The sequence below is a fragment of the Periplaneta americana genome, chromosome 12 (assembly GCF_040183065.1).
Source record: "Periplaneta americana isolate PAMFEO1 chromosome 12, P.americana_PAMFEO1_priV1, whole genome shotgun sequence".
NCBI lineage: Eukaryota > Metazoa > Arthropoda > Insecta > Blattodea > Blattidae > Periplaneta > Periplaneta americana.
Window position 1 is genome coordinate 5,135,679 of NC_091128.1, and position 17,954 is coordinate 5,153,632.

Here is a 17,954-nt window from a genome sequence, read left to right on the forward strand (position 1 = left end):
TATGCAGTAATGAGGGCTTGTTGACAGTTTCGTCACAGTCCATAGTACCACAGTCTAGTATATACAGTCACGAAGCTTGAGTTGTGAGGGTGCTAGGAACAATAGACTGTGCCGGTACTATTTCGCATTGTCTGTAATGAGGTGATAGTAGCAATCCTAGTGGTTAGCAACTATCTATGGATGCATATTTACTACGTGACTGTGTATACTAGACTGTGGTTTCGTGTTGATAGTCTTGATAGTTAATAAGAAAGAATTGGGAACAAGTGCAATGAATAATAAAATGGACGAATCTTGGAAAGTTTGGTGGAGGTCTTTCCTCCTAAATGAATGGATAGTGATAAATTGTACAGAGATATTGCAGAATTTTGTTAAATAGCAGGAAGTGAATGGTAATTATTTATGAGAGACATATCAGTTTACCTTATTAGCTTGCATTGCCACTCATTTCTCAAGGGCTTCCACCGTATATAGTCCATACTACAGAACGTCCATATGATAAAATCTCCATAAGGTCAAAATGTCCATATGGTGAAAATGTCCAGGTCAAACGTCCATAATGTCCAAGTTCAAAGGCTAATTCTGCTTGAATAGAACACAATAAATTTTATTCCATAACACATACAAATAAGTATTATTATTCATCGGGAACTAGAGCCCCACTTTTAAGATGGTAACCAATACTTTTAAGGTAGCTATATGAGAATTTCTCCATTTTATTTGTGCCTGTTGTAGTTTCTCACAATCTGGAGAATTTGTCTTTGATTCGTCATATACATTTTATTCACCGGCTCTTTAATTTGTGTATGCCCCCCTCTTTCTTGCAATATTTGTCTCCAAATTTCATTTCCTTCACGCTTTATACACTGTATAAATCGGCACTATGTAAATGCTTATCTGTGGCATCCCACAAAACCCAAATGTTATGCAGGTTGCTGTTAGTTATCATTGCAGCATTACAAATTTTCTTTCTCTGCATCGCCAATATATTTTCGTCCTATCTCTATTAAAGTCATAACGTTGGTACAGGTACCCATGAAAAGAAAGTGGCGGCTTACCCTTCTGTGATGGCACTAACTGACGATTTCGTTCCATCTTCAAACATTTCAGTTTGTACTGTACTTGAAAATTTTCACATAGATTATTATAACTACCTTGAACAATGGATATAGTGTATATTATAGAGCTATGGACATTATGGTTCTGGACATCAGAGTGAAGTGGACATTATAGAACTGTGGACATTTTGACTCTGGACGTTTTCAACGTGGACATTATAATCCAGGACTTTATGTCTGGTAACCTCTCAAGGAGTCAGAAGCACATGACAGCAGTATCTGGTTGAATTGTAGCTCTGAAGCTGATTACCTATTTCCCAATTATAAGGAATGTTGAAACTTCACTGTCAGTTCCACGAATACTAGATATTCATATAGCCAGGGTTGGGCAAAATACTGACATCAAAGTATTTCAAATACAAATACAAAATACTTCAAAGAATAGTATTTGAATTACAAATACAAAATACTTTTAAAAAATTAACCAAAATACATTTGTATTTCAAATACTCAAAATACATTTGTATTTCAAATACTCGATGTAATATATAAAGAAGTAAGAATATTACTGAAAATCTAAAATATTATATTAACATTAAAAGTATTTTTATCTCGAAGTTTCATATAAACTCTGTAACTGAACATTCTTCCTTTTCCCAGGCAGCAACGAAATTATGCTACATCTGAATAATTACTGCTCCCTTAAAAAAAAAAACAGTTTCTTAAAATGTTCATCAAATACCGGTAAGGATCCCCTTGCTGATAAATGAATAAATCCTGCAAAACAGAACAGTCTTTCTACAGGTATTATACTTTATAAAAGCTTGTTTCACTGTTGGGTAATTCTCTAGAGTGCACAGGGTTGTCCCTTTGCCATTGAATAATTGTATGACTCATACTCCACAGTGGGGACAAAAGGGGTAGTATGTGGCCTCGAGGGTTCACAATTTGCTGATGGTTGTGAACTATTAAAACTCGAGAAACGCCATTTAATCCTACCAAGTCCTACACATGCATGTCCACGTCATGGTCCCTGGGTAACGCTAAGCCATGTGAGGGCGCAAAGCGAGTCCTTGACGCTATAATTGAGACTTATCAGCTAAGGGAGTAAACCCTGACAGAAAATCATCGTCCCCTCAGGATTGCTGGGAGGTTAGGCGTAGGGTTGGCGACTCTACCCTGTAAAAAACTATTGCTATGAAACCCAAAGAATTAGTAAACGGACGGATTAATCATTGGCAACCTGTCTTGAAAAAGGTAAATGAGCTACGGATTGGTACTTGGAACGTCCTAACATTATACAAACCAAGAGCATTGAAAACGCTGATTGAACAACTGAAAATATGTACTGCGGACATAATAGCAATACAGGAAGTGAGATGGTTAGGTGAAGGAGTCATTGAGAAGAAAGAATGTACGGTCTTCTATAGTTGTAACAAGCATAAACATCAATTTGGTACAGGATTTGTAGTAAATAATAGAGTCAAGCATATTATCATGGACTTTAAACCCTTAAGTGATAGAATATGCATCCTTAGAACTAGAGGTAAATTCTTCAATTGTAGCCTAATTAATGTCCACGCTCCGACAGAAGACAAGCAAGATAATGAAAAAGAAAGTTTTTATTATCAATTAGATAAAGCTTACGACTCCTGTCCCAAGAACGACATTAAAATTATACTAGGTGATCTGAACGCACAAGTTGGTAAAGAAAGTGTATACCAAACCACCATTGGGAAACATAGCCTCCACAATGTCAGTAATGACAATGGATGTAGGCTAATAAATTTTGCAGCCTCTAGAGGAATGGTCATAGGAAGTACAATATTTTGTCATAAGAAGATCCACAAAGGTACCTGGAAACACCCTGACGGAGTAACTGTGAACCAGATTGACCACATTCTAATAGATAAGAGACATATATCCAGCTTGATGGATGTTAGATCTTACAGAGGAGTTAATATGGATTCAGATCATTTTATGGTTATATCCAAATTTCGACAAAGAATATCAAATCATAAAAATGTAAATACACACCAAGTTAACAGCAGGAAAATCGTAAAATTCAACATTGAAGAGCTAAAAAATGAGAAAACTGAAACGTTATACAAGCAGCAAATGGAGGAGCAACTAAGAAATAGGAAGAATGACACGACAGCAAATAATGTGACAATAAATGAACAATGGAATGGAATAAAGAATATAATTACTAGAACAGCTGTAAGTGTATTAGGAGAAATTGATAAACCAGAAAGAAATCACTGGTTTGATGAGGAATGTGAATTGGCTACACAAGAGAAGAATTTAGCTTATACCGTAATGCTACAAAGAGGATGCACAAGACAATCTAAAGAAGAATATAGAATTAAAAGGAGAGAGGAGAAAAGAGTTCATAGGATAAAGAAGAGGATATATGAGAACCAGCGTATGGAAAACTTAGAAGACTTCAGAAGGACAAACAATAGTAAGCACTTTTATAAAATTGTCAACTCCGATAGGAAAAACTTTAAACCTAGAATCACTATGTGTAAGGATAATGAAGGTATGATTTTAACAAAAAGGAATGAAATTCTAAAACGATGGACCGAACATTTTAAGGAACTTTTAAACAAGGAACATAATGATCTACAATGTATTATAAATAATAACGATTATAGGAATGATGATCATGATGATATTGATGAACCTACCGAAGAAGAGATAAGAGATGTAATAATTGGATTAAAGAAAAACAAAGCACCAGGAATGGATAGTATCCAATCAGAACTCCTTCTGAGTAGCAGTAATGAATTAATACAAGACATACAGAAATTAATTAAGGACATATGGACACAAGAAATGATTCCTGATGATTGGAGAATTGGAGTTATATGCCCATTACACAAGAAGGGTGACCAGATGATTTGCTCTAATTATAGAGGAATAACGTTATTAAATACCACTTATAAGATATTCTCCAGAATCTTGCACAACAGGCTATTACCATACACAGAAAGGGCCATAGGAAAATATCAAGCTGGCTTCAGAAGCAGAAAGTCGACAATTGATCAAATTTTTACTTTAAGACAAATTATTGAGAAAACATATGAACAAAATATTAAAACTCATCACTTGTTTGTTGATTTTTCAACGGCATATGACAGCATCAATAGAGCTGAGCTTTATAAGGCTATGGTAGAGCTGAACATTCCGAAGAAGCTGGTGAGACTAGTTAAAACATGCACGGATGACAGTCAGTGTCAAATAAAGATCCAATCTGAACTATCAGATTTATTTCAAACAACTAAGGGTCTAAGACAGGGTGACTCATTAGCGTGTCTTTTATTTAATATTGCCCTTGAAAAAGTGATAAGGGATGCAGATATACAAACTAGAAGTACAATACTCTACAAATCATCCCAAATACTGGCCTATGCTGATGTTATATCATTGGTCGATCTGTGGAGAATGTTAAGAGAACATTTACTGCTTTAGAAACAGCAGCCCAAAAAATGGGGCTGAAAATTAACGAACAGAAGACTAAGTACATGATTGTTGGATGTAAAAAACAAAAAAGGGACTTGACAACAACAACCCACTTAAAAATTAATCAATATAAATTTCAGAGGATCTCTAGTTTTGTATATCTGGGCTCCTTAATCAATGACACTAATGATATTAGTGAAGAAATTGATAGAAGAATTCAAAAGCCAATAAAGCATATTTTGGATTATTGAGGCACTTTAAGTCAAGACTTCTTACAGGGGAAACAAAATGCAATATTTATAATGTTCTGGTAAAACCTGTATTAACATATGGCAGTGAAACATGGACCCTCTCAAAGACTCATATGTCAAGATTGAGATCCTTTGAAACCAAAATTCTAAGGAAGATATATGGCCCAATATGTGATAATGGAGAATGGCGAATAAGATACAACTTTGAACTTTACCAACTATGTAAGTCCCCTGATGTGGTTACAGTCATTAAAATATCAAGATTAAGATGGGCAGGACATGTGCAAAGGATGGCAGATCATGAGATACCCAAGAAAGTGTTGGAGAATAAATTTGAAGGAAAAAGGAGTGTAGGACGACCAAGACTGCGATGGATGGATGGATGGATGGAGTGTTAGAGGATTTAAAGAAAGTGGGAATTAAAGGATGGTGGTTGGTTGCCAGGGACAGAGATGCATGGAAGAGAGTTCTAAGGGAGGCCGAGGCTCAAACTGGGCTGTAGCGTCGATGATGATGATGATCATATTCCACAGTAGACAAGTTCTTTTCTTTTTGCTTTTCAAAGTCTGTTGTACTTGAATTGAAAACATAAAAATTGTTTTCATCGTCTTCATCGTCTGAACTGACCAAAGGCGTAGCAGAGAACTGCTCAGCTGATTTCACATACATATTCTGTATCCTCTTCTTATCATTTGGTGAGGCAGTGTCAGGTAGCCATCTCATCTTAAATGATGGGTGGAAGCAAGCTGCCAAAATAGCTCAATTAGCTTCTGGGATCAGATCAAGCATCGCTTTAAATCTTGATGAAAGTGAACTTATTAGGATTGGAGTTACTTGGAATAGATGGCATAAATTACTAGGTAACAGAATATGTAATCTATTTTTGAGGGAAATTAATGTGGACAAAAGTTGGCCGTAATAGCACGTCTTCTCATTTTGCATTAAATCAAGGGCTACGGCAATGGGTTTCAGAACTGCACAATGTTCTTCAAGGTACTGAAACTCAACATCTTTGAAGGTTGGCAATCCCAGTTTTTCACATATACTGTTTATATCATGTTTGAATTGCAATATTTGAGAGATTGAGTCATGAAGAGAATTCCATCGAGTTGGGCAAGGAAACTTTAATGAATATTTCAAGACATCTGATATAATTTCTGAGGATTTGAGTCTCCTAGACGCATTCCATAATGATGAACATTTAGCAAGTGTTGGGTGATGGATCCTTGATGCTGCTGGAGATTTCTTTATGGCATTAAGGTAATCAGTTGTGGCAAGAAAACTAAGTGTATGGGTAGCACATCTGAAATGGGTAGAAAAATAAGACAAAAGTTCATTCTTCAAATCCAAATCCAAAACTTGAAGGACAAGAAGAAGAAGAAAGTATTTTGAGTATTTGAAATACAAAATACATCAATTTTATGTATTTAAGTACAAAATACAAAATACTTTCGAAAATCCTTACAAATTACAAAATACAAATGTATTTCAAATACTGCCCAGCCCTGCATATAGCAAGATGAAATTATAGAAGATGATAGACTCCATTTCAGTAATTTTTTTTTTTATTATTTCACCCTCTTGTCTTTCACTTTTCCCAGTCCTTGGCCGGGTATGTTCCTCTTTGGCTGTTGTTCATCTTTTCTTCATTTTGTAATGTTTGATTTTCTAGTTATGAATATTTTTCCTTTGGCATTCTTCATTTGCTTTGTCTTGTTATGTATTTCTTGATATCTTTGATGCATTGTTGATTTGAAACATACAGATATTGGAGCTATAACATTGCTTATGTTTGCAGGCTGATTCCTTGGGTAGATGGTATTATGTTGCTTGATTGCCTGGCAGTGATGTTTCCTTCATGTCGCAGATTGGTGTGATCATATCTGCAGCAGTGTCCTGGTTGCATGATACAGCTAGACACGCAAAGAGTTGCAATGTGAGGAGAAGACAAGGTTGAAAGGGTGAGTGGTTTAGTTAAATAATACAAGTTTTGATAATCCATGTTGAATCTTTCGTACACAACTTTTAACACTTGAATATAAATAATTGATTAAATGGCGATCTTACTCGTGTTAATTACGTAAGCATGTGTGGCTTACAGCTGTTTTGGTGCTACTTGACACCATCCTCAGAGCCTACTGGATTTCGGCGCTATCTCAAATAACAAAAGTTGACAACAAACACACCTTCAAAATATACAGAAGACCAACCACCATCACCACCACACACATACACAATACATCTAATCATCCCACAAAACACAAACATGCTGCATTCAGGACAATGGTACACAGATTATTCAACATACCCATGAGCCAACAACACTACAATGAAGAAGTGAACACAATCAAATACATAGCACAAGAAAATGGTTACAACCCAAACATAATAGACAACATCATAAGGAAGACAAAACAAAAACTCAACAAACACAAAAACACACAAAACACAACACAAACATAAGAACACAAGAAAGCTATCACACTAACATATGAAAACAAAAACACAAACAAGATCGCATCCTCATTCAGAAAACAGAAATACAACATAGCATACAGAACAGAAAACACACTACAAAGACATCTCAACACACAAACAACACAAACAAATAAATACAACCACACAGGTGTATACAAACTCACATGCAATAGTTACGACAGTTACTACATTGGACAGACAGGCAGATCATTCCAAACTCGATACAAAGAACACATTAAAGCAATAACCAGAGGACACAATACATCTACATATGCCGAACACATAACTAATGCTGACCACACATACAATAACATAAATACAGACATGGAAATCCTACACATACAACCCAAAAACCAAAAACTCAACACACTAGAACAATACGAAATATACAAACACACTAAAACACACCCTAATCAAATTCTCAACACACAGATCAATTTCAGAACACACACACTATTTGATACAACTCTTCATCACACGAACGCACCCACACAACAGGCAGCGAAGTTGAGATAGCGCCAAGATCCAGTAGGCTCTGAGGATGGTGTCAAGTAGCACCGAAACAGCTGTAAGCCACACATGCTTACATAATTAACACAAGTAAGATCGCCATTTAATCAATTATTTAAATACAAGTTTATTGCATGAAATGTATTAAACTTTTTAATTGCACTGTAAATAGCCTACGTGTGTGTGTGTGTGTGTGTTTTTTTTTTTTTAATTTCTTATACAGCATGCCCCATTACAAAGTAATATTACATGCATTATATTCTTATTATACTTAGAATTTGTCTCTTAATTTACGTATTATCTTTCGATTTATAGTGAATTTTCTTACTTATGGTCAACAGGCTTTAGGTTTAATGTGCTTTGTCGTGTTCTGTTCCTTCGTTCTAATATGTATCTGTGCACTGTTGTACTATATCTCCGTTGTAATTTTACCAAATTTCTTATATCTAGCACTATAGTTCCATTATTAATACAGATTAGCTTTATTACTTCATACTAATGATGCACTCATTTCTAAATTCTATTGAAGCACTACATTCCTATTGCTGATACCTTTGTTGTTTTGCTATTACCTACTTATGATTAACTTTCCCTTGATCCATTATTTACTATACTTCGTCCTATTTCTATTATAAATTCTTATTTTATGAATTTAATAGCAATGTCCTTCTTCCTAGAATCTATTATTTACATAGGTCATCATCATCAGTTAGCGCTACAACCCGGGGTGGGTTTTGGCCTCCTTAACAACAGCCTTCCATCTTACTCTGTCCTTTACCATGTTAGTCCATCCTCTCACTCCCATAATTTTAAGATCTTTGGATACCCCATCCATCCACCTTAACTTTGGTCTACCCTTTCTCCTCCTGTTATATAGTCTACCCTTTAACATTTTAATAGGAGTGCGTGTTTCAGGCATCCTGTTTACATGTCCCAGCCATCTCAGTGTTTGAGCTTTCATAAATTTTACAACATCTTGACCTCCTATCAGGTTAAGAAGTTCATTGTTGGAGCGTATCCTCCATCCTTGATGATAATTGACTGGGCCAAAGATTCTACGCAGAATCTTCCGTTCAAAACTTCTTAAGGAGTTCTCTTCTTTCTTTGTAAATGTCCATGTCTCTGAACCAAAGGTAACTACAGGACGAACTAATGTTTTATAAACTTTAATCTTTGTCATCCTCGATAACAACTGATTTTTAAACAGTGGAAGATTAGCGTAATAAGCCCGATTTCCAGCCTGTATTCTGTCGTTGACAAAACCACTCACATCACAGTTATTATTAATAATAAGTCCAAGGTATCTGAATTGGGATACACCTTCAAATGTATACTCCTGGATGGCAATATTTATTGACATAGGTCTCATTTCTATTTACAACACTTGTCTTCAGTTTGCTATCCGTTCAGTCATTCTTAGAGACTAATATTTTCCTTCACAGTTCCATTTTGTCAGAGGCACACAGTTCAATCAGAAGGCAGTGTGTGTGTGTGTGTGTGTGTGTGTGTGTGTGTGTGTGTGTGTGTGTGTGTGTGTGTGTGTGTGTGTGTGTCTAAAGGAATAGAGGAGAAATAATTCTTAACAATAAGAGACATACTGCAAACTGTATAAAAGCTAATTTCATTGTCAGTGATTTTCAGTACGGTATCCAATATGTTACAAGTGTTAATAGCAGGCTCATAGTATTAAATGTTTGACGTCATTAGGCCCAGTATTTTGTAAGGAGAAGGTGTTGCAGGAATAGTTGATGGAGATGCAATGTGTAATGAATAACTTTCAGTATAGAGACTATAACATTACATGAGTGGTGTTATAAGTTTATCAAGGAATGTAGGAACAGGATATATTTTACATCTTGATTACACAACTTTTAACACTATCACTTCGAAATATGTATGATAAGACTTTCTTGTGTTAAATTCTAACCTACCTTGTTTACATGTTTCGACCTATTTATGGGTCATCCTCAGAACTGGTCGTTGTTGGTCTTGGCACCTCTTGTTTTGTTTCCTGTGAGGGTGTGTTCATGTGGTATAATGCAGAGTCAAAGAGTGTGTGTGTTCTGAAATTGAGTTGTGTGTTGAGAATTTCGTTGGGATGTGTTTCCGTATGTCTGTATATTTCATATTGTTCTAGTGTGTTTAGTTTCTGGCTTTTTGGTTGGATGTGTAGTATTTCCATGTCTGTGTGGGCGTGGTTAGCATTTGTGATGTGTTCTGCATATGTGGAGGTGTTTTGTAATTTTGTTATGGCTGTGATGTGTTCTTTGTAACGTGTTTGAAATGATCTGCCTGTCTGTCCTATGTAGAAGTTGTTGCAGATGTTACATTTGAGTTTGTATATGTTTGTGTGGCTGTAATCCTCACAGAAAAGAAAACAAGAGGCGCCAAGACCAACAACAACCAGTTCTGAGGATGACCCATAAATAGGTCGAAACATGTAAACAAGGTACGTTAGAATTTAACACAAGAAAGTCTTATCATATATATATTCCGAAGGATATATTTATTTGGGAAGAAAATCATTACCAGACAACATCAGGATTAGGATTTACGTTTACAAGTGACGAGTGATGGAACACACGACAGTCAGTTTTGGGACACATTTTAAATTGTAGATACTTTTTTGGAAAACATAGTTGATTTATTTTCTTTGTTACAAAGTGTCAGCAGCCATAGTGGAGGAAATTTGTTGAGTGGTATGAAGAGTTCCCTGTTGTGTAAATGACATGGAATTAGAATAAGGTGTAATTTTAGGACCAGACTCGTGTTTACAAATTGAAACACGTTCGGCTATAGTGCTATAAAAGCTGTCTGTAGCACTGTGAGTATGCCTGCTTTTTCAAGACCATGGAGTTGAAGTGAGTATTATGAGAGAAAACAAAACACAGGCATATGGTGCTCGTTACATTGCACGGACATTTATGTGCAAGACTAGCAACAATATTGCAATTAACTAAAAGTAATCAAAATGCAATATATGCATTCTACAGCAATATTATGATGTGATGCGAGAAAATAATGGGTAACTCATTCCAGTCTGCCTAACCATTTCAGCGGCACTTCTATAATACCACAGTTAGTTGCGAAGCTCAATACTTAATAAATATGCATACACAGATAGTTGCTGACCACCAGGATCGCTACTATCGCCTCAGCACAGACCCTTTCCTGAGCAGATGATAATGTATGTTCGGGTTTTCTATTTCAGTGTATGGAGCTCAGTGAAATATTATAACTTTATTGTGTACCATTGCTAAATTTTATTTAGTGTAATGTATCCATAAGTTCCGTTTACATCTTATTGCATAATCTGTCGCAGAAATAATTACAAAACTGTGTTATTTTAATGTGAAGAGAATTTTACATGTTAACATAATCTATTCGCATCAACATTTTAAGTTTAAAATGGAAGCTATTTTGAGGTTTAATAAAAAAGAATTTATATTGTGATTTTAATTTTGCACATCTACCTTCCTTAATTATAGATAGAAAATTTACCATACCACTCCTATGAAATTAGTGTATGTACGATTGTTACTTCGTCTCTTAGGAAATAGATTAATACAATAATTCAGAACGTACTCGACTGTAGTATTAAAATACAGACAAATTGAATGTGCGTCGTATCATACATGACATTATGCTTAATTATAATGTATAATTGCGAATATAGGAATATAAATAATAACCTATAATTTCCATATGACATAACATAGGCCTACATATGTAATGGCAGAGCATTGGAGACTTTGTAAATCTAGTTGCTCTAGTAATAGCGCTGTGAGGTTACCGTATTTCAATATAGTCAAGTGTCCGAAGGCCAATAAGGCAGCACTCATAAAGCGGTGGGACTAGCGCTGAGGTAGTTCCTGCAATTTCTGAAGTGAAAATCGTTGAATTTATAAGAGATTTTTTGTGGAGGTGCAGGTAATCGTATAAGCAAGACATAATAAAAGCCAAAACTAACCAAACCTAACCTGTCACAGATCCATATATGCAAGGAATATGAGTACAAAGGAACTACCTCTGCGCTAGTTTAGTTTAGCCTACTAACATAGTACATTAATCAGACTTCAGATTGGAGTACCATAAGAAACGAATAAATACAACTGAAATAGAGACAAATTGCATTTACAAGTTATCACTTTATGCTTAATTATAATGTATAAATGCGAATATTGAAGTATTGGTACAGTAAACATAACCTATAATTTCAACATATCTAAATATCCATGCGGTGCAACTGAAAATCATTGAATCGTGCATAAATGAATGCACAAGAATTCGCAATATTTAATCCAAATAAAGTCAGGTATTACATATACGAACAACGTAATTTTCACACCAAAAATAATATTACACCTTAACTCGCAAGTGAATTATATCTGAAGTGTCTCATAATCATTGTTTTAAATTTATTAATGCAATTACACTACATTTTATAGAAATATATGTTACTCTTCATGCATTGCAACTAATTTATATGGTTGAAACGCCACCCTCCGTGATCGGGTTAAGCGAGTCACATGGTCTGCCTATATTAAATCACGATGGCAGTGACACAGTCTATTGTTCCTAGTACTCACAGTGCTCCAAGTGGCTAGCAACTATCGCGAGAAATGCAAAAAATCATCCCAAGCTTCGCAACTGTATATACTAAACTGTGTATAATACATAACAGTACTAACAATATGTGTTCAATGATTTGGACTTCTCATGCTCAGTCACTGTTGGAAATGGACCCCCCTCCACACATACACATACACATACACATACACATACACACACACACACACACACACACACACACACACACACACACATACACACACCTGACATCTTCTGATCAACAACACTCTGAAGTTCTAATCTTTCACAAGTCTCATCTAATTTTTATAGTTTAAAAATACTACGTTTTCTGTTTGATTTTGGATTGTTCACTGAGGCTGTTTCTTTCAGCGAGTTTTGAAATTATTTGGACAGAAGGGACAGGTGCCTATGGAAACTTTATTCGGAGTTTACGTCTAGTTTTCTTGGTGGGCATTAAAATACATAATAATCACTACACTTTAGGGATGAAGACTTTTGTAACTCGACTTGTGACTACAGTAAATGCCATATGGTGACTGAGGATCTACCCGCACCTCTAACAGCCTGTGCATTGCAGACTGTCAGTAACCTGCCATTTTCTCGGTTCATGTTATAATGTCTCTGTATAATATTTTTTGTATTGGCAAAGAAAGTTGATAGGTAATATAAAAGAAAGAAAATGTTGATTTAAATTAATTTCTTAATGAAATGTTTACTTCGAGTACACTATGCACAGTTACAGATTTTAATTTGTTATGTATCCCATTATGCAACAATAGTTCATACTGTGATGAAATGTTTTAATTACAAAAGAAAGCTCTTAAGCTTGTTTCCACTTTTGCAACTGTGAGGAATGATGAGAGGCAAACAACAGTTGCCAGTTAAAATGTCGTTTAGACTTTTGCAACTGGCAGGAAGAATGAGAGGGAAACAAGAATTGCCTGTTAGGCAGATATGTGCAAGGCGATAGGCAGGAATAAAATGTGTGTGCATAATCCTGGGGCAAGTATGCGCGATGTTCCACTCTGTGATCGGGAGACATTGGCAACTACCTGCTTCTTCAGCAGCTGAGTTCAGGTATTGCATAGGAGCTGCTGTTTTCATTGTGAATATTTGTATAGTTCCGGTGGAGTTCGATTAGTTTATGGAATATTTTTATAAACCTGTTGACAACAATATGACATTTTGAAATGTATTAGATACCAGTAAATGCTGGACATGATTTTGGCCACGTTAAAACGCTAGCATAATAATAGTCAATGAATGACTTATTTATTGGTCATAAGCTCGTAATGAATACTCACTGAATATCAGAGATGTAAGTTATGTATGTATTATTCGACCAAGACCAGTGGAGTCCTGCAGCCCAGAACGTCACTTGTACTTCTGCGTTCGTATAGCGTCGTCGCGATAGTTCACATTACGCCCGCGTCTCCACTCGCTTCGGTAGAGTAATATTTTCTCACGTATTTTCAACAGTAGAGGCTGTTGTGAGGAATCCATTGTTGAGATGCTGGAAATGAGGCGAATGCTGTAGCGGAATTGTAGAATCGTATAATCTGTAAATTGTAAATAAAATTATTCAACTAAAATCATTGTTTCAGCATTTTATTCGTTGCTTGTTGTGGGAAATAAACTACCGTAACTCGTCATGTCAGAAAGAAATGAAATTGCCTGCTATTTTTCGTACAGTAAAATGATATACTTGGTAGCGTTCACGAATCTGATTGATTAAACCAAAGGAATATAAATTTGATATACTGCAGTTAAAGACGCAGAATAGGAAGCACGACTCATTTAATTAATAATGCCTCTACCTAGGATAGTTCGCGAAACACACATAAATATCAACATCGCACCGCCATTAATATCTGAAAAAGACTCATATCACTTGATTTATAACTATAAAAGTATTTAATTTTTAATAACAAACGTAAGATTTGTAGCTTTTAGTAGCATAGGTATATGTGTAGCCGTTACTCAGAAAATTAAAGAAATGGAGATTTAATGTAAGTTATTCTCTACGTCTGGAAGTTTCCTAGCGCCCGGTACTCGTCACATAAGCTGTGAAGTCAGCCATTGTTGTATAATCATAAAAGATGTATATTTTCCCTGGACCAAAAATATATTACAAACTGACTAGAATCACATCTAGTAACAAATTATTAAAATTCTTTTCAGAAGGGAGCCACTGTGTAAACATAACAACGAGTACCGGGTACATAGTTCATTTACATAACCTCAAAAGGTTTCATTTTCATATCATCAATAATCAATGTGTATCATTAGTGACAAATATACACAATTACCTGTAATATTTCATTTTTAATGAAAATAATGTCAACAAACCTTCTTCAGTTTTACACAACAGAGAATCAGATCTGTAAATTTTATCCATGATAAACATTCGTATTAAGTTTCTGAAGTTTCTAGCAGTGTGGCCAACACGATTCTTAAAAATCCGCTGTGAAGTCGTGCAGAAACCGCTAAATTGGTATATTGTCAACGTAAAATTATATTATTTTGCTGCTGTGAGCGCTAAAAATACCCGCTATATCCATATATCAGCAATACAAATTTCATAAAATTTACCTGCTAAATTAGCGCCGAAAAATGTTAGATCTAGGGGAAAAACCGCTGAATTAGCAACACTGGTTTTTAGTAACCAATATAGAGACAAATGAAGATCGAATAATTTTGAGGGAAAAATTGTTCCGGGGCCGGGTATCGAACCCGGGACCATTGGTTAAACGTACCAAAGCTCTCCCAACTGAGCTACCCGGGAACTCTACCCGATACCGATCCAATTTACAGGGAGTTATTCCTGAAAGCTTGATTTGCATAATACCGTCACTGTACGTAATAGAAAACCACAATTTAAGTCACACAGAGTTAGTGTGCACTCAATGTTGGTTGCTTGACGGTTGTCAGCCCACTTTGAGGTCTGTGGATATAGAGAGAAAAATTGGATCGGTGTCGGGTAGAGTTCCCGGGTAGCTCAGTTGGGAGAGCGTTGGTATGTTTAACCAAAGGTCCCGGGTTCGATACCCGGCCCTGGAACACTTTTTCTCTCGAAATTATTCAAATTAACTTTACAGGGAGTTATTCCTGAAAGTTTGATTTGCAAATGAAGATCGACCTATATGTGAGAGAATCTGTTGGCGATTCTGGAGTCGTGGTCTTCATGATATTGTTTATTTTAGTGTTTGTCTTTTTTTTTTTTGCTGTTATTTATACTCGCTTTAACATCTCTGGTCATATCGCGAGAGTATTTGTCTTATGCTGAATAACTATTAGTACTCCAAACTGACGACAGATGGATTTTGAAAAATAGGAAAATTATGTAGGAAAATTGACGTTTCACTGAAAACTATTTTCCACAAATCTTTGGATTATAAGCTTTAAAATGTGGAGTCATTCATTAAAATCCGTCCAGCCATTTTCCTGTAATTTCATATATATAGAAAGAACAATATCTTAATTTGTAAAATATATGTCACTCATAACATTATTCTTTATGTCAAACAATGACTTCTCGCGAAATTATATTTTACGTTTTTATTTCTCTTTATAAAATAAAAAAATATTATAATTAATATGATCTTAATTTGCGAGATATTCAAAATTCTCAAGTCATATTTTAAAAACCGGGTATGACATAAGCGGGCATACAGTGGTCAAGGGATAAAAAAGCCTTTCAATATAAATTAAATTACATACATATATACCGATTCTTGGTACGACTGATAGAAAGATAAATTATGGCTCACGATGACACCCCAATGGGTTCAGTCTGGGAACAAGATAATTCCTTATTTATCGTCAGTTGTCTCTGAATTTCAAGTGAAAGCACACATAGACACGAAATTACGTGACATTTACGTCAGCAGAGCTTCAGATCTATGTACAGATCTTATAATTACTTTATCTCTGTCTCTGTACAACGTCACATTTGCGATGGGGAGAAAGGAGACGGCAGAAAGGCTGTAATACTTATTAATAGGCTGACGCCGATGAATAAGATAAGTCACTTGAAATGTAATGGTCCCCGACAGGCAGATATTAAATGTAAGACCTGTAGAACATTGAGCCAACCCTTAGTGGGCGTATAGATAGGACTTGAAGACAATGCTAATTCATTTAAATCTTGTGTGACTCTAACCTATATATATGTTCGTTTGGGCTTACTTTGTTTATAGTTTGGCTTTTTCTATTATTTTATTTGTATTTCTGGTGGTGTGGAAGAGAAGATCTAATGGCCTGAACTAAGTACGTCAGAATAAATAAATAAATAAATAAATAAATAAATAAATATATATATATATATAAATTAATTAAAAACAGTTTATCGTAAGGCACATGATGAAATGTTTTCTTTTCGGTGTCTGATCTGCACCTGCATTATATTGAGTTGACCCTGGTAGACATTTGGCAAAGAAGTAAAGATTCAACTTTATGGTCGAGAAAACTTAGTAAAGGCAATTCGTTTTGGTTGTCTATAGTTGAGTTTCCGAGATTTCTATAACAACCAGTTTAATTAAAAATAGAAGCAAAAAGGAAAACCCGGACAATGCTTGGTGCTTTCAGCTAGTACAGCATAAAAATCACATTACTTTGTTTTATAAAATAAAATGAATTACTATATTAAAGAGCGACATTTTATAGATAAAAGAAAAAGTAATGGCATTTCATCAACATCCTCTAGGATTCCAGAATGGACACTATTTTCGTTGATATCAATGAATTTTCCAAATGTAAGGTTCGAAAATTGGAATGCAATATTAATTATGAACATTAGTTTTAAAAGTAATTAGGCCTACTAGGGAACTAGACTTTATTCCAATTAACAAATGTCGAATTAACCTACTTCTATTGTGTTATTAGGCCTATTTGAAAAAGTTTCGACTGCTACAGAGGTTTGTAGTTTATATTTTCTATCAGTACATTGCCGTAATTACTACACGACTGAAATAATGTAGTATGATAAAAGAACGTGAAATTTCAATTGCCTACTTTCACTTGTTCCAGAGAAAATGGGGGCATATAAAAATAAAACGTATTTTTTTTTAATTTTGTAAAAAAAATTATTTTTTGGGATGCGAGGAGAATTGAACCTGCGAAGTTGGGTTTATAGAATTATAAAATTTTTATAGAATTTAATAACAACACACCTTAGTCAACTGAGCTAAACAGACAAGATGATTAATTACGTTTTAATAACAACACGCCTTAGTCAACTGAGCTAAACAGACACGATGATTAATTACGTTTTAATAACGACACGCCTTAGTCAACTAAGCTAAACAGACACAATGATTAATTACGTTTTAATATTTCTCTTAAGTTTACAGAAGTAAAATGTGAAATTATTTTAATCACATTAGTCCCGTGAATGCTTCCAAATAATCCCTGAAACTTGAAAAAGATTAAAATACACGTTTAAAATGAAAAAAAAAACTAAAATTATATAATAAAATTATAATTTGTTATTTATCCAAACGCCTTAGATACCATTCTTCACTATTCATGGCGTCCTACATCATGACTAGTATACGTATCGATTTTAAAATCCATGCCATGATATCTGATTGAGGACTTA

General features: G+C 35.0%; 1 protein-coding gene across 5 annotated transcripts in view; it reads right to left on the reverse strand.

The window, feature by feature from the left end:
* The window catches only part of LOC138710132 (nucleolar protein 12-like), a 717,371-nt gene that overhangs the window by 196,011 nt on the left and 503,406 nt on the right, over positions 1–17,954 (reverse strand). For 3 of the 5 annotated variants that reach the window (XM_069840765.1, XM_069840766.1, XM_069840769.1), the window contains exon 8: positions 13,660–13,914. The exons of the other annotated variants lie outside the window; for them this stretch is intronic. The gene's annotated coding sequence lies outside the window, so the exon portion shown is untranslated. The remainder of the gene's footprint in view (positions 1–13,659; positions 13,915–17,954) is intronic. 5 annotated transcript variants of the gene reach the window in all.